Here is a 23,745-nt window from a genome sequence, read left to right on the forward strand (position 1 = left end):
TAGAGCAGAACTATATTTGGATTCCCTCATAATAAATGAATGAGTGAATGACTGAGATACTTGAAGGCTTTGATGAACCTTTCTTTTTCTTTGCCTCCACAAATGCCCAAAATACTGTCATCTTCAACAAAGGGTCTTGATAAGTGTTGTATAAACAAATCCAATCAGTGACCTAAAACTATGGGACACAGTTTTCATGCATGTTCTGGGACAGCAAAAACTATGTAACATAGAACATTCGTTCTATGGGACATAATAAAATAGGTGTTACATTTTTAAAGAAAGATCCCCTGGAAATTCTGGTTCCAGTCATAGCAGTGTAATTTGCATAGAATTCATCTTTTTACAGTTAACTACTACAAATTCTGAACAAGTTGCCTCTTAAAAAACAATAACTTAAAGGCCTTAAGAGTGATTAAACACAGGCAAAAATTAAATAAATTCAACTCTTAAAAGACTGAAGCCAGAGTAAAATCCATGTTTATGCATCTATTCCATGCAGAGCACTTTCCATCAAAACACCTGAAACTCAAGCAAAAAGATGCAGTCTTTCTGAATTAAATTGTGGGAGGAAAAAGTTCAGAACTGTCATGGAGGCTTGAAAATGAGGAGGAAAATCCTACAAAAAGGAATGGCACAGAGTGGAGAGCCCCAAAAATGTACATAGTAGGTTGGTGCAAAAGTAAATGTGGTTTCTTTGTTATTACTTTCAATGGCAAAAACCACAATTACTTTTGCACCAGCCTAATGCAAACTTTACTACAATCCTCAGCTGATATCTGTATTGTGCATGTGTGGATGACATAGTATGAAGCTCAGTGGAAGTCAACAGCTGCAAACTCTAAAATGTTTAGAAGGTATTTTAGCCACTACTCACCATACAGCAGAATGAATTCTGTCCCAACAAGGTAAAGAACTTTGGTACTTGAAACTTTGGAGGCCTTCCTTGAAACTTAAAATTGGCCATACCTCAGGAGTAAATGCTATGATCCAGAACTGGGAGATTCTAAGAACAAAACAAGACATTCTTATCAGAGAATAAGATAAAAACACCACAAGTTCAAGGTAATCAACCTACATTCTATAGAGAACCATAACAGAATATATTATCTCTGTAAGGTGTAATCCACTGTGTTCATTAAAATTATAAGACACATTTTTTATTACCCAGAAAACTGGGATGCATTGTCAAGAGAAAAAAAATCTATTAAAATAGACCCTAAGATTCATTTATTTTTTAATTTAGCATAAAAATGACTTTAAATACACTGAATAACTTTAAAGTGGGGGGTAGTCATAATTAAAACAAAAGGATAAATAGGAAATTTCAGAAGAAAGATTGAGACTCTTAAGAAAAAACAAATAGAAATTCTAAAATGTAAAATCTATACCAGAAATTAAAAAGTCACTGGATTATCAACAAATGAGACACAGCATAGAAAGAATTAGTTAATCTGAAGACAGAGCCATAAAAAGTATATAAGCTATCATTCTCAGCAAACTGACACAAGAACAGAAAATCAAACACCGCATGTTCTCACTCATAGGCAGGTGTTGAACAATGAGAACACATGGACACAGGGAGGGAAGCATTACACACTGAGGTCTGTTGGGGGGAAATAGGGAAGGGACAGTGGGGGGTGGGGAGTTGGGGAGAGATAGCATGGGGAGAAATACCAGATATAGGTGGAGGGGAGGAAGGCAGCAAATCACACTGCCATGTGTGTACCTATGCAACAATCTTGCCTGTTCTTCATATGTACCCCCAAACCTAAAATGCAATTTAAAAAAACACCAAAAAATAAATAAATAAAATAAAATACAGTATATCCATAATATGGAATGTTATCTGACAGTAAAATAAATGCTGCAGAATGTAGATGAACATGTTACACAATATAGGTGAACCATGAAAACATGCCAAGTGAAAGAAGCCAGGTACAGAAGACCACATATATGATTCCATTCATATGACACATCCAGAACAGGCAAATCTGTGGAGTCGGGAGATTAGCAGTTACCTATGGCTGAAAGAGTTGAGGGGAATGGGCAGCCACTCATGAGTAACAGTTTCTTTTAGGGGTAATTAACTAAACTTGATTGTTCTAAAATTGATTGTGATGATGATGCACAACTCTGTGAATAAACTAAACCACGGAACTGTGTACTGTTAAAAAAAAAAAAAAAAAAAAAAAAAAGGTTAAGTTTGGCAGATTCCCTCTCTCTGTCTTGCATACTTTCACTATTTGATGCCTTCTGTCATGTTATGATGCAGCAACAAGGCCCTCACCAGATGGGGGCCCCCTGATCTTGGACTTCTCATCCCCCAGAACCACAAGCCAAATAAATCTCTCTTTTAAAAAAAAGTATACAAGCTAAAGAACAGATAGTAAAAGACTGAAAAAAGGTTAACACATCTTCAGTAACCTGTGTGAATAATGTCAAGCAGTCTAGCATACATATAATTCAAGTTCCAGAAAAAAATATAAGTGATAATAGAACAAAAGTAGTTAATTAATAGAAAAAAGTTTCAAATTTGGTGGGAAAATATTAATTTTGAGATTTAAAAATCTCAGCAAATAATAAACATTTCATAGTAAGAATTTCTGAAAAATATAATAAGAAAATCTTGAAAGAAGCCAAAGAATAACAATACATTATATACAAAATAACAATAAAACTGACAGATAACATTTTGTCAAAAACAATAGAGTCCAGAAGGCAATATAATGATCTTTCAAGTAAAAGTGTGAATAGCATTTTTTTTTGCAAAAATATCTTTCGAAAATGAAAGGTAAGACAAAGATATTTTCTAGTACACAAAAAGAGAGAATTAATTACCAGCAGAACCATACGATGAAAAATCCTGTCCCTTAAGAATATCTTATAATGCTGGTCTAGTGATAACACATCTCCTTAGCATTTACTTGCCTGGAAAATATTTTATTTCTCCTTGAAACCTCAGCATCACACCATATATCCATGTAACTAACCTGTACATGTAACCCCAGAATCTAAAATAAATTTGAAATCTTAAAAATAAAATAACATAAAAAATGAGATACTTAGTGTAAAGTTTACCAAAATATGTACAAAGGTCTATATCAAAACCTCTGAAACACTACCAAGAGAATTTTAAAATACCATAATAAATGGAGAGGTGTACTATATTCATGGATTGAAAGACTCAACATTGTTAAAATATCATTCCCTCCAGACTGATCTTTAGACTCAGTGCAATCTTAACTTCCCAATGAAATTTTTACAAATACAAAATTTACATTTATTCTAAAATATGGGGAAAAGCAAGCAAAACAAACCCAAAATCTAGCACAGAAATACACACATCCATCTACATATATGTGTGTATAAATATCCAATACTCAAATATATATACACCCAAGTACATATATATGCACCCATATAAATGTACATACATACATATATACACATATATGTATATATACACAAATATATGTGTGGATATACAACTATTTTTATTTATACACATACACACATATCCATATACACACACACATGTGTAAACAAGGTAAAGAACTTTGGTACTTTACCAACTCAAACGTCACCTTTATGAATTGTTCATAAAGCCTTTCAAGTACCTTTACAAACTGAAAACATATTTTCTTTCACTGAACACCTCTGTTTTGTGGCCTGATAGGGTTTGGCTCTATGTCCCCATCCAGATCTCATCTTGAATTATAATCCCCATAATTCCCATGTGTCAAGATATGGGGGACAAGGTGGGAGGTGATTGGATCACAAGGGCTATATTAGTCTATTCCCAGGCTGCTATAACAACATACCCAAGGCTAACATGTAATTATAATATAAATATATTAAATATATCACATTATATTCATAATATAATTTATCAAAGGAAGAGGTTTTATTAACTAACAGTTCAGCATGGCTAGGGAAGCCTCAGGAAACTTATAATCATGGTGAAAGGGGGGAACAAACACTTCCTTTCCAAATCGTGACAGCAAGGAGAAGTGCAGAGCAAAGGTGCCAAAAACCCCTTATAAAACTAACATATCTCATGAGGACTCACTCATTATCATGAGAAGAGCATGCAGGTAACCACCCCTATGATGCAGTTACCTTCGACCAGGTCCCTCTCATGACACAGGGGGATTATGGGAACTACAGTTCAAGATGAGATTTGGGTGAAAACATAGTCAAATCATATTGGGGCAGTTTCCCCCATGCTGCTCTCATGATAGTGATTGAGGTCTCATGAGATCTGATGGGCTTTATAGTCAGTTTTCCCTACTCTCACCTGCTCTCTCTTGCCTGCCATTATGTAAGACATACCCATTCCCCTTCCATCATAATTATAAGTTTTCTGAGGCCTCCCCAGCCATAGAGAACTGTGAGTCAATCAAACCTCTTTACTTTATAAATTACCCAGTCTCAATTATGTCTTTACAGAAGTGTAAAAACAGACTTATACATGGCCCTTATTATTGTCTTTATTGGCATTACTTGTAGAGTTTACATATCTTGCTACAGGACAGAAACCATAGCTTAATAATATCTCTATTACACAAATATGTGACATAACAAATTCTTAATACTTACTGAAATAACGAATGAGCACCTGATGTGATCATTTTAATAGAGGAGCTTCAATTTCTGGAGTCAAAATGTTGCATTTCAAGGAATTACTTGTTCTACATCACTTTATACTATTAATTCTCCTTGGAGCAGCCAAAATAATATTGAATAACTGGTTCAATTTCCTTACAGAACTCAACAAACCACTTTATAAAGTGGTAAGTCCTCCTCTGTTTCTAAAGATCAGTGACATAGCTTTATTATGTATGATTCTCCAAAAAAGTTCATTTTACATAAATTACTAATAGTCAATAAATCAATAGATATTTACATAGGGTTCACTTTGCAAATAACACTCAGGTAATGCGCATGGCCAAGTATACTTACTTTAGTATTTATGGTTCAATTTGTGGTATCATCAAACCTGAACAAATATAACCTAAATGTTGCTCTTAGATGTGTCAAAAACCTTTTATTTTTTTGATGGAAATGCAGATGCATGGTTATGATGGGCTAGTGAAATCCCACATATATAGTGGAGTATTCAAGAAGCAAAAATTCAGTTTTCAGCTAAAATGAGAACATTAGTAATGAAAGGGATGACTTCTTTCATTTAACACGTGAAAAGTAAGGCCATAAGAAGTGAGATTGATGTGGACAATGTCATTACATTAGTTAAGAAAAGAGCCTCATCTAGAACTCATATATTTGACACCTGGCCCACGGATGTTTGAACTTGTTCACATTCTGTTTCTTTATAAAGAATTTATAGTTACCATCAATTAACCAGTTAAATGTCTGTGCACTTAAAAAATGAAGTTGTTTCACTTATAAATGTACTCTTTGGACCATACATTGCTTCTAATCACCTGGACACTGGTTTAATGACAATCTAGGCTGAGTGTGGTGGCTCATGTCTATAATTCCAGCACTTTGGGAAGCCATGGTGGGAGGATTGCTTCAGCCCAGGAATTTGAGACCCGCCTGGGCAACATAAGGAGACCCAGTCTCTACAAAAAATACAAAAGTTAGCTGGGCATGGTGGTACCCACCTGTAGTTCTAGCCACTCTGGAGGCTGTGGTGGGAGGATTGCTTCAGCCTGAGAGGTTGTAGTGAGCCAGAATGCACCACTGCACTCCTACCTAGGAAACAGAGAAAGATCCTGTCTCAAAAACAAACAAATAAACAAACAAACAAAAATAAACACCCTAAAATTACAAGCTTTAAAGTGGCAAACTACCCTGTTAAAAATATTTAAAGAGGTTTATCATTAATACACAGATAAAACGGAATTCCTAAGAGTTAATAAAAATTAGAAAAAAAATTCAAGAGATAAAGGATGAGGATGGTAGAAACATTACAAGGACTCATCACTTGGCAATAATTACCAGTAAAGTAGGGAATTGAGTGTTTGAAAAAGGGGGTAAAAATAAGATCTCTATCTCTTTTCTACTTTGAATTCTGTATACTAGTATTACCTAATAAAAATATAAAAATTAAAATTAATTGACATTTTGAGTATTTTTTAAATGAATGAACATATAACTTGTCCACAAAAAGCTACAATAATCAACTGCATCTTGGTCTGGGTGGTAGCAAGTGAAAACATGGAAACGCTGTATCTAACACAACTAACAAGTATCTAGCCATTGGATAATGATATTCCTTTGTCCATTAATGCTTTTCTTTTTCCCACTCCCATCAATTAAACCCACTTTACAAACCCTAGTTTAATCTTCACCGTGTTAATGTTTTTGATGATTCCTCCAGTTCTCATGAAAACTTATTTCTTTTAAACTCTAACAGAGCTTGAAGTGTACACCATACACAACTGGCTCTTTCCTACACTCAAACACCATTCCTTTTTCTTTACTATGCTTTAACCACATTGGCTTTTTTTCTGTTTTTCAAGTGAGCTGGGCTCATTTCCATCTCAAGGATTGGTATTTGATTTTTCCTCTGTGTTAAATCTGTCTTTATACATCTCCATGTGGCTGGCTCCTTCTTGATTCAGGGAAAAGCTCAAATATTAACTACTTTGGCAAGACTATCTGGACCACTCAATTAAAAGTAACATTTCCCTATCATCCTCCATCATGATTTTTCCATCATTATCATATTGTCCTGTTTTATATTCCTTTCAGGACTCACTACGTGAAATTATCTTTATAACTTCTACATGTACTTATTTATTTTATGGTTTTTTTCTACTATAAGCATGATGTAATATAAGCATGATGTATCTTACCGCTGTAGTGCTAGCTCCTAATTCTGTGGCCAGCACATAATAGAGGCTTGATAATTTTTTACCAAATGAATATCCTGTATTACATTCTGCCTTGTACTACTTGCTGATTATTTCATTTCTTATCTTCCATCCTAAATTATAACTTTCTTATGGCTAAGAACCATGCTACATATTGTCTGCCTCCTCTACTGTTTGTAGCAAAGATCTAGGTATATCTGCACCCAAAAATGACTCATTGATTGATTGGTTAGAGATTATGGCTGTTACACAAGACAGTAGATGGAAGAGAAATACAAACAGATGATTTTAGAAAGGCTTGTGAATGCTGTAATGTAACTGCATTCACATGTCTAGAACAGGTAATGAGACAACTCATCGCCTGATACGGAGGCAGTAAACACCTTTGCTCTGCAGTACCCACAAAAGCCCAAATGTCAATACCAGTTACTATCTGAGGTTGCATAGTTCTCTAGAGAGTTTTTACTAAAGGGATAAAGTAATGCATTGAAATGTAAATTTTGCTATTCTGGCTGCTTTGCATTTAGGGAACATCTTTCTTCCAAGGAGCTCAAATAAATGGCAACAACTCTATTTAACATAAAATACAGTATATATCTCACACAGTCGAAATGAATTGAAAACTCGTGGGAGTTGTTCTAAAAATCTCTCTTGGCCGCATGGCATGCAAATTTGGAAGAAAAAAGAAGAGAATGCAGTTATTGGAAATGAAAGTTAGGTTGCTCACTTCACCTCTGAAATTTAAATTCTCAGTAGTCCAGGGGAGAGGCTGAGGTGGTATAGGAACAATGCCTTTATTTCCACCATAGGGATTCACACTTACTCTATTGAGAAAGACAAAAACTTACGTGAGACCAAGTGAAAGACATTTTCTTAAAATTACCCTAGAAAACAATACTAGTAATTGTGTGGCAAGAAGTTATATAGTTTATTCAAATATTCAACAAACATTTATTGAGTGCCTACTATGTAAATGTCAGGCTATAGCCATGAAATCTCAAAGCAAGTCTGCCTTCACAGTTTGATTAGGGAGATAGCTGCATAAAAAAGTATCTGCAATACAGTAAATAGAATTCTACTGGAGGTAAGGACAGTGGGAGTACCTAGGAAGGACACCTAATCCTGTTCTTAAGTATCCAAAAAGATTCTTCAAGGATGGAATATCTCAGCTGAAGCATGAAGGATTAGAGAACTCGATCAGATTAATAGAAAACCATATTCTTCTGCCCTGAATCCCTCTCAAATATTATGTCTTCACATTTCAAAACATATTCATCCCTTTCCAACAATCTCCCAAAGTCTTAGTTCATTCCAGTATTAACCCAAAAGTCCACATCCAAAGTCTCATCTGAGACCAGGTAAGTCCCTTTCATCTATGGGGGCCTGTAAAATCAAAAGCAAATTAGTTACTTCCTAGATGCAATGGGGGTATAGGCCTTGGATAAATTCACTTATTCTAAATGGGAGAAATTAGCTGGAACAAAAGATCTGGCTAATTTCTATAGGCACCATACAAGTCCAAAATCCAATAGGGCAGTCTTAAACCTTAAAGTCCCAAAATGATCTCCTTTGACTCCCTGTCTCAAAAGCAGATCACACTGATGTAAGAGGTGGGCTCCCATGGCCTTGGGAAGCTATACCCCTGTGACATTGCAGGGTTCAGGCCCCTCTCAGCTACTTCCATGGGCTCACGTTGAGGATCTGTGGCTTTTTTAGGTGCACAAGCTGTAAGTGGATCTACCATTCTGTGGTCTGGAGGATGGTGGCCCTCTTTTTACAGGTCCAATAAACAGTGCCCCAGTGGACTTTGTGTGGGTGCTCCAACTCCACATTTCCTTTCTGTCCTGCCCTAACAGAGGTTCTCTGTGATGGCTCCAACCCTGCAGTAGACTTTTGCCTGGACATCCAGGCATTTCCATACATTCTCTGAAATCTACATGGAGGTTCTCAAACCTTAATTCCTGACTTCTGTGCACCCACAAGCTAAGTACCACATGTAAGCCCAAAGGTTTGGGACTTGCACCCTCTGAGGCAATGGCCTGAGCTGTATGTTGGCCCCTTTTTGCCACTGTTAGAGCTGAAGCAGCTGGGACTCAGGGCTGCATAGAGCAGAGGGGTTCTAGTGGTCTGGCCATGTCCCAAGGCTGCATAGAGCAAAGGGGTCTCGTGGCCTGGCCCTGGATACCATTTTTTTCCACCTAGGCTTCCAGGTCTAAGATGAAAGGGCTGCTGTGAAGGTCTCTGACATGGCCTGGACACATTTTCCCCATTGTCTTGATGATTAACATTCAGCTCCTCATTACTTATGCAAATTTCTGCTTCAAGCTTACATTTCTTTCTAGAAAATGTTTTATTTTTCTTCTATTGCATCATCAGCCTCCAGATTTCTCAAACTTTTACGCTCTGCTTCCTCTTGAACACTTTGCCACTTAAATTTTTTTTCCACGAGACACCCTAAATCATCTCTCTCAGGTTCAAAACTACATAGACCTCTAGGACAGGGGCAAAATGCCACCAGTCTTTTCTTCTAAAACATAGCAAGACTCACCTTTGCTCCAGTTCCCAAGAAGTTCCTAATCTCCCTCTAAGATCACCTCAGCCTGGACTTCATTGTCCATATCACTATCAGCACTTTGATTATAGACATTTAACAAGTCTTTAGGAAATCCCAAACTTTGCCACATTTTCCTGTCTTCTGAGCCCTTCAAACTGTTCTGACCTCTGCCTGTTACCCAGCTCCAAAGTCTCTTCCACATTTTCAGGTATCTCTGTGGTATGAATTTACTGTATTAGTCCATTCTCACACTGCTAATAAAGACATATCTGAGACTGAGTAATTTATAAAGGAACAAGGTTTAACTAATTCACAGTTCAGCATTGCTGTGGAGGCCTCAGGAAACTTACGATCATGGCAGAAGGGGAAGTAAACATGTCTTTCTTCACGAGGCAGCAGGAGAGAGAAGTGCTGTGTGAAGGAGGGAAACTACTTATAAAACCATCAGGTCTTGGGAGAACTCACTATCATGAGAATGGCATGAGTGTAACCACCCTCATGATATAATTACCTCCCACTGGATCTCTCCCAGGATATGTAAGGATCATGAGAACTACAAATCAAGGAGAGATTTGGGTGGGGACATAGACAAACCGTATCACCTAGACACAGAGAGAGTGTGAAGTTAAAAGGACTTTTAAATAATAATAGAATAGAATTGCAGAGGACACAATGCACTCTGAAAACAGAGTCATGATTTTGTTCTATAATTGTAATTAGCTTTAATAGGACATACCAAAAATAGACATCCTATCATGAAAGAGAAAGAGAGAGGGAAGGAAGAAAAGAGGAAGAAAAACAGAAGGAAGGAAGAAAGAGGGAGGGAGGGAGAGATTTCATGCTCGCTAGCCAATTAAATAACAGTATCCAGAATAAATGAACAAGAATGTTCTTCCAAGTAAACTATTTAAAAAATCTCTATTCCATCTTGTCCCTTGTTCTAATAGAGTCAATGGCATGAACCCACATTGTCTAGTAACATAGTCTGACTCTATTTCGTCCTCTAACACTTTGTTTCTGGGCAGATGACTCAAAGCCCATTTGTCCAGTTGAGGGCTTTAATCTCCTACTCCATCCTCTTCTCCCCATTGCACCTTGCTACTTTATTCGGAGAAGCACCAAACTTCTCACCAAGAGGAGCTTCAGTTATTTGATTTCTACTAATACTCCAGATTAATGTGTAGAGTTCTGTGAATCTGGTATAATCCATCACACAATCAGATGCTGGCCTTCCCTTAATGAATGTATAATAGAGAATGACATTAACCATTAAGTCAGAATAAGGTACAGCAGGCACATAGCAGAATAAAGGCCAACACCATGAGTAGCCATCTGTAGCTCCTTTGATTTCAGAACTAAAGCCCAATTGTCATGCTCTTCAGGGGAAATATAACTTGACAGGGTCCACTCTGTCAGGACAAGTGTCAGTGGAGCATCTCTGTATAGGAACTGAGTAGCCTGGTTTTGGGTTGCTAAAAGAAAAAACTTTAGGCAAATTAAATTTAAATTTAGCAAATTAATTGAGCAAAGAATGATTCAAGTATCAGGCAGTCTCCAGAACAAGAATAGGTTCAGAGAGACTGTAGGGCTGACACATGGTTCTGTAACATTTATGGACAGAAAAGGGAAAGTGAAGTACAGAAAATGGAAGTGAATTGCAGAAACAGCTGGATTGCTGACAGCTGGCATTTGCCTTATCTGAACCTGGTTTGAACAGCTGGCTGCCTGTAACTGACTGAAACTCAACTGCTGTGATTGGCTGGGACTCAACTACTTATACAAAGTATATTACAGTCTGTTTACACATCAAGTTAGGTTACGGTTCACTGTGTACAGAGAAATCTTTAGTCTAAATTTTAAATATGGATGGAGGCAATTTTAGGCCGAATTTAATTCAATGTAACAGGGTTAAGTCTGTTTGGGGGAGACTGCATGAAGAAGAAGTGAAATTCAGAGCATTGTGTTTGTTACGAAACAGGCTAAGACATTTGCAGACATATGTTAAAAAACACCAGACTTAATAATAGTGTCTAAAATAATTAAGACAGTCTGGAGAGGTGTAAGGAACCCAGGCCTTGGAGTCTTGGAGCCCAGACCCCAGTTCCAGCTCAGCCAGACACTCGTTTTTAAATTTGAGCTTCATTTTCTCCAACCAGATAGTCATTAAGTTACCTTCTGGTGCTGACATTCAATGGCTAGCTTATCAATCTTTGCCACAGTCATACAATAAGAATGGTCTCCCTTACTACCTTCTGGGCTTCAAAGTACTAACTCCACTTCATTTACGTGAATCATTGTGTCTTCTTGGGAGTCAAAATAAGAAAGCAAAAGCAGAAATGATTCCAGAAAACAGAAACTTGGTTAAGTACGTTAACCACATGAGGCTCATCAACATTATAGGTAGATGTTACAAGACCACCTAATATTAGTTCAAAGGAATAATCCTTTACAAAGGTTTATATATAATTAAGCACACTTTCATCCAATTTTCCTCAGCATTGTAATAACAACCAACATCCCCTAGTAAGCTGCTGAGACATTATCAAATGTGAAGATAATTGAGCTTGAAAATGCAGGTTCATTGCTAAGAAGAGCTATTTGTTCACAGTCTCATGGGACTGTTGGCAATATTTTAATGCTTTATTATCTACAGTACTAGTAGCTAGAGTCTCAATAGTTAGGGGACTAACTCTTAGCTTTAAATCTATAGTTTGCCTGTGAACCAAATGTGTTCCAAAGCCTAAAAGGTAAGAATGATATTTACATTTTTCAGATTGCGGAGAAAAAAAGATAATGTGACAGAGACAGTATTGGTACTATAAAACCTAAAATATTTACTCTCTGATTCTTTGTAGTAAAAGTTTGCCAACCCTTGAACTAAATATGAGACATCTGTTACTTAAACCTTTTATAATAGATAAAAAGCTAGGGGCTTCTTTTATACTTGACCCTAATTTCTAAGCAAATGATTAAAATATTTCCCTTAAGGTCAAGTTCCCTGAGATTCCATTTTGAAACAAAGAAAGAATAAAAGCTGTGGAAGCAAGACACAATAGGAGAACTAAAATTGGAGACTCAGTAACATGGGTGGAGGATGAAGACTAATTACTAAGGTGAAGAGGAGCAGAAGAAAATGCTGAGAAGAGAGAACATGGGGAGTTTGAAAAAATCCACGTGGTCCAGCTAAAGGTCAGAGTGCAAAGTGAGTAAGAAGAAAAGTTAAGGCTGCATAAGTAAATAAAGGTGACAAACGAAAGAACTTAAACATAGAAAAATGTCTGGATATTGTACTGAGGGCACTGGGGAGCAACTGCAATGATAGTCCACTGCTATTCTTAATACCTTTCACTAAGCCCAGAGCATTCTCCAGATGAATGAGTCAGATACTATCCTGAAAGTGAGACTATAATGGGAGTTATTGAGTGGAGAATGGGGGATGTTATTGGATCTCAGGTCCACAGATATTCTAAGATCTATAAAGCATCCATTTCCCTCGACATGTTCTGAAGGCCCCCAGATGACTTCAAACATTTCAGGCAGAATTAACAATATCAGTAAAAAATACTCTAAAAATAAAAATCTGCGACTTAGGAGAATCTCCTAGGGAAACATATTTTGACAAAACACACGCTCCCCCCCCCAAAAAAAAATAGCATGTTGCTTGCTGTCAAGGAATGGTTATCATATTGTACACTGAGGGACTACAAGAAATAAGTTATCTAATTTATCATGTGTCTAGGTAGGGGGGAATTTAAAAAAAAAAACTTTACTCAACAAACTGCAGTGTCAAAAATATATTGCATCTTGCATCTTTGCAATTTTCTTCCAGATTGTAGAAAGAACACATTTTGACAATGCTTCTGTAAACTCCTCTGCAAAATACATCATTCTGCTCTGAGAGCTAACTAGTCATCTACAAAGCTCTACAGGGACCCTGGGAGAGAAGATAGGAAGAGAGAGAGACAAGAAGACACCCACCTGCACTTTTTGAAAGACTTTAGGAAATGATGAGCTTGGATTCTGGTGCCAGATGCCAAGAAATAGTAGGTCCAAAGTTATTAATAGTGCCTGCCATTGGTTAAAATGGTCAGAGAAAACTGAGTTTCCATGCCCTGCAGGAGCCAAAGCAGCAAGACTATCTGAGAACCACGAAATGGAGGTGTGGAGCGAGCATATTAGGGAATGAACCTGAGGACATATTATGCCTGATACCTTCAGGTGAGCAAGAATGCATACAATAGTGTCAAGTGATGGCTGGAAAAATAATTTAATAATTACTTCTCAAAGGGGCTAGAGTTTGAAATGAACTTTGGATACCTCTCGTGCATTACTTAAATCTCCTTGGCCTCATCTTTTCTCCAGCCATGGCCGGGACCAGGCCAAGGCAAGCTTCAACCAGCTTCAAATAGTGTCACCAGACAGTGCTTCATCTGTTTGTACTTCCCATCTTCTACTCCCTGGGATCCCTCAGAGAACCACTGGGCACGCACTCATATGTCATGCAAAATACAGAAGAGGTCATGTCCCTTGGGGCAACTGCTGGCCAAAGAATGGATCATGCTTGCCAATGTATCATCATTTCCCCTTGCCTCTTTCAGATGAACATTTCTAAGGTTTATTTTATCCAGCTCCTCAGAAACTCTTTCAGTCACCAGTTGATTGTAGCAGTGGCTAAATCAGTAACACCTTTTCTCAGTCCTCTCCCATCTCCCGTTTTCACTCCTGCCTCTCATGCCTGCTTTCTAGGATCATATCCCTAAACCCTCTGCATACCAGTTTCCCCCAAGTCTCTGCCTTCAGGGGAGGTATGAGAGGTTAAGACATGGGCCATTTTGGAGTTGTGATCCATAGGACTCCTAGTTTACTTATTAATTCAACATATACTCACTCTGTTTCTACTATGCACCTGGCCCTTTTCTATGTGATGGGGACATAGCAACAAACAATGTTCCTATTCGTGTGGAGCTTGCATCTAAGTGGAAGACACAAATAGTAAGGAAGTAAAAGAGTGAACTAGGTCATTTCAGAGAATAATGAAACCAATAAGAAAACAAAATGTAAATGTGATAGAGAGAAGGATGAGCGAGAGGAGCGTGGCTTTTTAGATGGTAAAGGAAGGAAGTCCTTCCTCAAGAGGGAACATTTCAGCTCCACTCTAAACCTCAAGAATTAGTCTTAAGAGGATCATGTAGAAAAAGGTTCCAGGGGAAAGGAGCCATAAGTTACAGAAGCTTCAAGTGAAGAAAAAACTTGATATATTCTAGAGATGTACCTGGGATCCACTAAGCAAGTGAGAGATTCACATGTCCTGAGATTGGAGAAGTGAAAGAATAACCCAAGTGGCCAACAACAGATTGTACCCAGAATTATTCCTCCTCTGAAATCTCCCATATATTCTTACTGGGTCAAGTTTATCATTTCTGTACTCTTCCTCTGGGAGGAATTTTCTTCTTACTTGTTATCTAGAGGATAGTCTGTGGAGCCCATGATATGAGTTTCCTCAACATCAGTGTCTCAACTACAATCAACCTCACTCTCTGGTGGTAGAAAATGAGGTGGTGTTGATTACACGGGGGTTGGAAAATCGAGCATCAAAGCCACTCCTGCTTAAGAAGTTGATGCAGAGGGGAGGGCTGCAAGATGCCCAAATAGAAACAGCTCCAGAATGCAGTTCCCAGCAAGAGAGACACAGAAGCTGAGTGATCTCCACAGTTCCAAATGAGGTACCAGGTTCATTTTAATGGGTCTGGTTGGACAGTGGGTATAACCCAAAGAGGGCAAATTGAGGCAGGGTGGGCACTGCTCTACCCGGGAAGTGCATGCAACTAACCAATGATCAGGGGCTCTCTCCCTCCAGGATTCTGGTTCAGATACTGTGCTTCACCCAGGCCCTCTACAACCCACAGAACAGGAGATCTTTGCTGGGCACAAAAGCACCCATGAGTTACCTGAACAGCACTGAGCAGCAACTCCGGCCGGTGACAGGGGTTGTCAAAACAGATCTAAGTGGAAGTATTGGCTAACACCAAGAAAGCCTGCAGGACAGAGCTACCTGCCCCCCAGAAAGAAGGGAAACTGAAAGCAGGGAATCAGCTGATACAGCTAGGTGGGTCCTTACCCAACAAAGCCCAGCAAACTGAAGCCCTCTTGCTTGAGAGTTTTGCAGCCAGCACATCACTTCGAGCTCAACCCAGAATGATTGAGCTCAGCTGGGGGAAGGGCAGCCACCACTGCAGAGATGGGCCTAATCTCCCTGAGTAAACAAAAGACACAGAAAACTCATGCAGCAGCTCCACTGAATTCGTGGCAGCCCCCAGCAGTGCCTCTGCAGGCAGACAAAGAAAAGGCTGCCTCCCCAAGCAATTCCCTGAGATCAAATAGATAAATCCAAGAAGACGGGAAGACACCGCACAAAAAGGAAGAAACTAACAAAGATCAGAATGCCTCCCCCACACTAAGGGATCACAGCTCCTCACCAACAAGGGAACAAAACAGGATGGAGAATGAGTTTGATGAATTGACAGAAACAGACTTCAGAAGGTGGGTAATAACCAACTTCTCTGAGCAAAAGGAACATGTTCTAACCCAATGCGAAGAAACCAAATACCCTGAAAAAAAAAAGGTTAAACAAAATGCTAAATAAAATAACCAGATTAGAGAATAACATAAATGACTTGATGGAGCTGAAAAACACAGCACAAGAACTTCACAAAGCATATACAAGTTTCAATAACCAAATTGACCAAGCAGAAGAAAGGATATCAGAGATTGAAGATCAACTCAATGAAATAAAATAAGAAGGCAAGAAAAGAGAAAAAAAGAGTAAAAAGAAATGAACAAAGCCTCCAAGAAATATGGGATTATGTGAAAAGACCTAATCTATGCTTGATCATTGTACCTGAAGGTAACAGGGAGAATAAATCCAAGCTGGAAAACACTCTTCAGGATATTAGACAGAAGAACTTCCCCAGCCTAGCAAGGCAGACCAACATTCAAATACAGGATATAAGGAGAACACCACAAAGATACTCATCAAGAAGAGCAGTCCCAAGGCACATAATCATCAAATGTGCCAGTATTGAAATGAAGGAAAAAAGGCTAAGGGCAGCCAGAGAGAAAGGTCAGGTCACCCACAAAGAGGATCCCATCAGACTCACAGTGGATATCTCAGCAGAAACCCTACAAGCCAGAAGAGACTGGGGGCCAATATTCAACATCCTTAAAGAAAAAAACTTTCAACCCAGAATTACATATCCAGTCAAACTAAGCTTCCTAAGTGAAGGAGAAATAAAATCCTTATGGACAAGCAATTGCTGAAAGATTTTGTTGCCACCAGACTTGCCTTACAAGAGCTTGAAGGAAGCACTAAACATAGAAAGGAACAATCAGTACCAGTCACTGAAAAAAAAAAAAACAACAAATGGTAAAGACCAATGATGCAATGAAAAAACTGCACCAACCAACGGGCAAAACAACCAACCAGTAACAAAATGGCAGGATCAAATTCACATATAACAATATAAATGTTAAATGTAAATGAATTAAATGCTCCAATCAAAAGACACAGATGTGCAAACTGGATAAAAAGTCAAGAATCATCGGTTTTCTGTATTCAAGAGACACATCTCATGTACAAAGACACACATAGACTCAAAATAAAGGGATGGAAGAAGATTTACCAAGCAAATGGAGAGCCAAAAAAAAAAAAAAAAAAAAAAAGCAGGGGTTGCAATCCTAGTCTCTGATAAAACAGACTTTAAACCAACAAAGATCAAAAGAGACAAAGAAGGGTATCATGTAACGGTAAAAGGATCAATACAACAAGAAGAGCTAACTATCCTACATATATATGCACCCAGATATATAAAGCAAGTTCTTAACAACCTACAAAGAGACTTAGACTCCCACACAATAATAGTGGGAGACTAACACTCCACAGTCAATGCTGACAGATCACTGAGGCAGAAAATCAACAAGGATATCCAGGACTTGAACTCAGATCAGGACCAAGCGAACCTAATAGACATCTACAGAACGCTCCACCCTAAATCCATGGTATATATACTCTTCTCAGCACCACATCACACTTACTCAAAAATCAACCACATAATAGGAAGTAAATCACTTCTTGGCAAATGCAAAAGAACAGAAATCATAACAAACAGTCTCTCAGACCACAGCACAACCAAATTAGAATTCAGGATTAAGAAACTAACTCTAAACCACACAACTTCATGGAAACTGAACAACTGGCTCCTGAATGTCAACTGGATAAACAATGAAATGAAGGCAGAAATAAAGATGTTCTTCAAAACCAGTAAGAACGAAGACAGAACGTATGAGAATCTCTGAGACACATTTAAAGCAGTCTCTAGAGAGAAATTTTTAGCAATAAATACCCCACTGAGAAGCAAAGAAAGATCTAAAATCGACACCCTATCATCAAAATTGAAAGAGCCAGAGGAGCAAGATCAAAAAAATTCAAAAGCTAGAGGAAGACAAGAAATAACTAATATTAGAGCAGAACTGAATGACAAAGAGACACAAAAAAACTCTCCAAAAAAAATCAATGAAACCAGGAGTTGGTTTTTGGAAAAGATCAACAAAATAGGCCACTAACCAGATTAACAAAAAAGAAAAGAGAGAAGAATCAAATAGATGCAATAAAAAATGACAAAGGGGATATCACCACTGATTCCCCAGAAATACAAATTAAAATCAACACATAAACCAGTAAACCTGGAAGAAATGGATAAATTCCTAGACACTTGCACCCTTCCAAGTCTAACCCAGGAAGAAGTTAACACCCTGAATAGACCAATAACAAGGGCTGAATTTGAGGCAGCAATTAATAACCTACCAACCAAAAAAATGTCCAGGTACAGATGGGGTCACAGCCAAATTCTACCAGATGTACAAAGAGGAGCTGGTATCACTCCTTCTGAAACTATTCCAAACAATACAAAAAAGAGGGAATCCCCCCAACCCATTTTATGAAACCAACATCATCCTGATACCAAAACCTGACAGAGACTCAACAAAAAAAGAAAACTACAGGCCAATATCCATGATAAACATCGATGCAAAAATTTTCAATAAAATACTGGCAAACCAATTGCAACAACATATCAAAAATCTTATTCACCATGATCAAGTAGGCTTCATTCTGGGAATGCAAGTCTGGTTCAACATAAGCAATTCTATAAACATAATCTATCACATAAAGAGAAACAAAGACAAAAACCACATGATTATCTCAATAGATGCAGAGAAGACCTTTGACAAAATTCAACAGCACTTTATGCTAAAAACCCTCAATAAACTAGGTATCAACAGAATGTATCACAAAATAATAAAAGCTATTTATGACAAACTCGCAGCCAATATCATACTGAACAGGCAAAAACTGGAAGCATTCCCTTTGAAATCTGGAACTAGACAAGGATGCCTTCTCTCACCACTCCGATTCAATATACTATTGGAAGTTCTAGCCAGAGTAATCAGGCAAGAAAAAGCAATAAAGGGTATTCAATTAGGAAAGGAGGAACTCAAATTGTCTCTATTTGCAAATGACATGATTGTATATTTAGAAGACCCCATCGTCTCAGCCCAAAATATCCTTAAGCTGATAAGCAGCTTCAGCAAAGTCTCAGGATACAAAATCAATGTGCAAAAATCACAAGCATTCCTGTTCACCAATAACAGACAAACAGAGCCACATCATGAGTGAACTTCCACTCACAATTGCTACAAAGAGAATAAAATACCTAGGAATACAACTAACAAAGTATGTAAAGGATCTCTTTAAGGAGAACTACAAACCACTGCTCAAGGAAAGAAGAGAAGACACAAACAGATGGAAAAACATTCCATGCTCATGGTTAGAAAGAATCAATATTGTGAAAATGGCCATACTGCCCAAAGTAATTTATAGATTCAATGCTATCCCCATCAAGCTATCAATGACCTTCTTCACAAGACTGGAAAAAAAACAACTTCACACTTCATTTGTAACCAAAGAGAGCCCACATAGCCAAGACAATCCTAAGCAAAAAGAACAAAGCTGGAGGCGTCAAGCTACCTGACTTCAAACTATCCTACAAGGCTACAGTAATCAAACAGCATGGTACTGGTACTAAAACAGAGTATAGACCAATGAAACAGAACAGAAGCCTCAGAAGCAACACCACATGTCTACAACCATCTGATCTTTGACAAACCTGACAAAAACAAGCAATGGGGAAAGGATACCCTGTTTAATAAATGGTGTTGGGAAAACTGGCTAGCCAGGTGCAGAAAGCAGAAACTGGACCCCTTCCTGATGCCTTACACTAAAATTAATGCCAGATGGATTAAAAATTTAAACATAAGACCTAACACCATAAAAACCCTAGAAGAAAACCTAGGCAACACCATTCAGGACATAGGCATAGGCAAGGGCTTCATGACTAAAACACCAAAAGCATTGCCAACAAAAGCCAAAATAGACAAATGGGACCTAATTAAACTCCAGAGCTTCTGTACAGCAAAAGAAACAGTCATTAGAGCAAACTGGCAACCAATAGAATGGGAAAAAAAAATTTTTGCAATCTACCCATCTGACAAAGGGCTAATTTCCAGAACCTACAAAGAACTAAAACACGTTTACAAGAAACAAACAAACAAACAAACCCATGCAAAAGTAGGTGAAGGATACAAACAGACACTTTTCAAAAGAAGACATATATGAGGCCAACAAACATGAAAAAATGCTCATCATCACTGGTCATTAGAGAAATGCAAATCAAAGCTACATTGAGATACCATCTCATGCCAGTTAGAATGGTGATCATTAAAAAATCTGGAGACAACAGATACTAGAGAGGATGTGGAGAAATAGTAACACATTTATACTGATGGTGGGAGTGCTAATTAGTTCAACCATTGTGAAAGACAGTGTGGTGATTCCTCAAGGATCTAGAAACAGAAATTCCATTTTACCCAGTAATCCCATTACTGGGTATATACCCAAAGGATTATAAATCATTCTATTATAAAGACACATGCACACGAATGTTCACTGCAACTCTGTTTACAATATCAAAGACCTGGAACCAACCCAAATGCTGTTCAATGGTAGACTGGACAAAGAAAATGTGACACATATACACCATGGAATACTATGCAGCCATAAAAAATGATGAGTCCATGTCCTTTGTATGCACCATCATCCTTAGCAAACTGACACAAGAACAGAAAATTAAACACCACATGTTCTCACTCATAGGTGGGTGTTGAACAGTGAGAACACATGGACACAGGGAGGGAAGCATCACACACTTGGATCTGTTGGGTGTTGGAGGGGGACATGTCAGGCAAGGGACAGCGGAAGGTGGGGAGGCTGTGGAGGGATAACATGGGGAGAAGTGCCAGATATAGGTGATGGGGGAATGGAGGCAGCAAACAACTTTGCCATGTATGTACCTATGCAACAATCCTACATGATCTGCACATGTACCCCAGAACCTAAAGTATAATAAAAAAAAAGAAGTTGATACACAGAAGAGAGTCATAGAAAATAAATTAATATATATAAATTACATATCAGAAAAGGATTCTGAGAAATTCAAAGATTCATTTCTATATCCCGCTACAACAATACCAGAGCTTGTGCAAAATGATATGCTCTTCTTCTTAAGACCAAGGAAATTCTGTCACTCCATCCAGAATCTTAACAACTTTCTCAAAAATTCCAAATGAATCTAACATAAATTTCTTATGTGCAATTTAACCCCACAGAGATCCTTTTCCCTCTCATGCCCTCATCTCCCAGGGCTCCTGCATTAGTCTATTTTCATGCTGCTGATAAAGACATACCTGAGACTGGGAACTTTACAAAAGAAAGAGGATTATTGGACTTACAGTTCCACATGGCTGGGGAGGCCTCACGATCATGGCAGAAGGCAAGGAGGAGCAAGTCACATCTTACGTGGATGGCAGCAGACCAAGAGAGAGACTGTGCAGGGAGACTCCCCTTTTTGAAACCAATGTATCTCATGAGACTTGTTCACAATCATGAGAAAAGCACAGGAAAGACCTGCCCCCATTATTCAATTATCTCCCACTGAGTCCTTCCCATATCATATGGCAATTCAAAAGGAGATTTTGGTGGGGACACAGCCAAAGCATATTAGCTCCATAACCTCACACTGACCTTCTTTTTCCTAGTTTTATTTAATACTGGCTTTCTGGCCCTTTATTAGAGAATGGCTAGAAGTATTGGCCCTGACCAAATTTAGGCATCAGCCACTCTGCAAGTGATGACTATTTTTTGAGATATCCATACAGTCATACACACTACAAATGTGTACAACTAGTCTTGATCTCAAAGAGACAGAACAAAATAATATGAAATAAACCTTATTCCCCTTAAAAATAAAAATTTTCCCCCATCCAGACCTCAGAGATGCCAAGTATGTAATAGTGTGCTTCAGGCTGGGGAAAGTGCAGGATCCCCAATCAAACTTTTCTTCTTCCCATCGTCTGAGAGAAACTTTTACTAATTCCCATTTGAATTGTTAATCCTCTCCTGCTGCTGTTGGCAGAAACATATATCTTGTGTCATTTTGATAAAGTTGTGCATTTAATGTTCCTACAGTTAAGTGAGAGGGGGAAAAATCTAACATTTTTAAAATGAGACACTTCAAGCAGCAGAGAGAACATGATGTTGAATGACTAATTCCGAGGTAGCAGGTTACCCTCAGGAACATACATCATTTTCTAGCCTGAAGAAAATAACAGGCATTTTTCATTTTTCTCCTCAGCACACACGTTTGGTTTTATCCCCTACTCTGTGGGAAGGAGGGTGGCAGGCTTTGTTTCTTTGGACCATCTGATGCAGACAAGAGGTATGTTTTCCAAGCCTTTCTCTCCCAAAGGAAGAAAACACATTGAGAGTTCTCAGACTCACTATCATCAACCATGACATGGGATAGAATTTCAAGGCATTCATTCTTGGGATAATCGAAGAAAACATTAGGATCATGAGGAACCTAATTACGCCTTGTCTAAAGCCAGTGCCATTTTCCCCAATAATAGGAAAGGCAGCAGCAAAGGATGACTCTCAAGGGCCTCACCACTGTCTGGTGGGTGTAGTTACCACCAGACAGCCTCCCTCCCACCACTTAGACTCTGAAAAGAGCCAGAAAATACAGATACCCAAGAACAACTCTTCAGTTATCCATGCTGAGACAGAGGTCCTACTGTATCTGTCACGTGCCTAAAGGGATAAAGCCAAGAACTGGAAACTTAAATCACACAGTTGAAATTTCAAGGATGTAAATAATGTGAATTTTTGAACTGAGATTTTCCAAGTTCTAGAAACTAGGGTTTTTTTCGTATAGACTCCTAGCCTGTTAGCCTTGATAAAATACGAATAAAGAGGGTAGATCTCATGTTAAGTGTTCTTACCACAACAAAATAAAATCAATCAAGACAGAAAGTATGAAATTTTCCCTCAGGTGAATGAGGCACTGCCTCAGCAGTATTTTCACAGAATCATCTGTTAATTGGGTTTTAAAATAATAATTTCAATGGGTGAACTTTTACCATGTGCCAAGACTGTGCTACGGACTTCGAAATGCATTAGATCCTCATAACAGCTCCATGATGAAGACTTTCCCATTAGTATAATAAGCTTGCCTCTTTCCCCCTGCAGCCGCTATCCCAGGAGAATGTTAGGCTGTATGAGAACTTCCTCTTTGTCTTCCTTACTCATATATATCCTCTGCCTCCTGCTCAGCCCATCCCACAATTGCAGATGGGATACTTTCGTCAAATGAATGGTCAGACTATGGACTTGATGTGCACATTTATCTAAAATAGCAATTTGTGTTTTTCTTGTTAGGTATGTGTTTGATTTTTGCCACTGTCTCCCGAACACCTCATTTATGCATGGCATTCTGCTAAATTTAATAATGTGAGACAGTGCGACTATTCTCATGGACAGAGGAGGAACCAAAGCTCTTTCCTCGTGCTACTTTGAATGTTATTTTCCTGATTAACTCCTAGCAATGGTATGATCTTATTTAGAAAAGTCTTTTCTAAAACTTCACTCATCCACCCCTGTTGCTTTTAAGTTACAGCCACAACCATACTTGATTATTTATATTTGTTTAGCTTTCTGCTTCTTCCATATGAGGTGCCTTATTCATTACCTTTTATCCATAAAATTTGTGAAAAACAAGAGTTTACAAATCATTTTCACATGCTTTAACACATGGATTGGGCAGATATGATTATTCATACTTTATAAGAATTGGACATAGTTTCAGAGAGCCAAAGTGGTTTTCCCAAAGATGCACAGAC

The 23,745-nt window shown here is 38.2% G+C and overlaps 1 protein-coding gene across 13 annotated transcripts in view; it reads right to left on the reverse strand.

The window, feature by feature from the left end:
- Nucleotides 1-23,745, reverse strand: part of PRELID2 (PRELI domain containing 2) — a 631,123-nt gene that overhangs the window by 192,388 nt on the left and 414,990 nt on the right. For 11 of the 13 annotated variants that reach the window (XR_012512535.1, XR_012512533.1, XR_012512534.1 and 8 more), the window contains 2 exons: nt 5,631-5,721; nt 878-1,006 (listed from right to left, as the gene is read on the reverse strand). The gene's annotated coding sequence lies outside the window, so the exon portion shown is untranslated. The remainder of the gene's footprint in view (nt 1-877; nt 1,007-5,630; nt 5,722-23,745) is intronic. The other 2 variants (XR_012512524.1, XR_012512531.1) reach the window with 2 other exon arrangements.

This window comes from Saimiri boliviensis, chromosome 1 (genome assembly GCF_048565385.1).
Source record: "Saimiri boliviensis isolate mSaiBol1 chromosome 1, mSaiBol1.pri, whole genome shotgun sequence".
NCBI lineage: Eukaryota > Metazoa > Chordata > Mammalia > Primates > Cebidae > Saimiri > Saimiri boliviensis.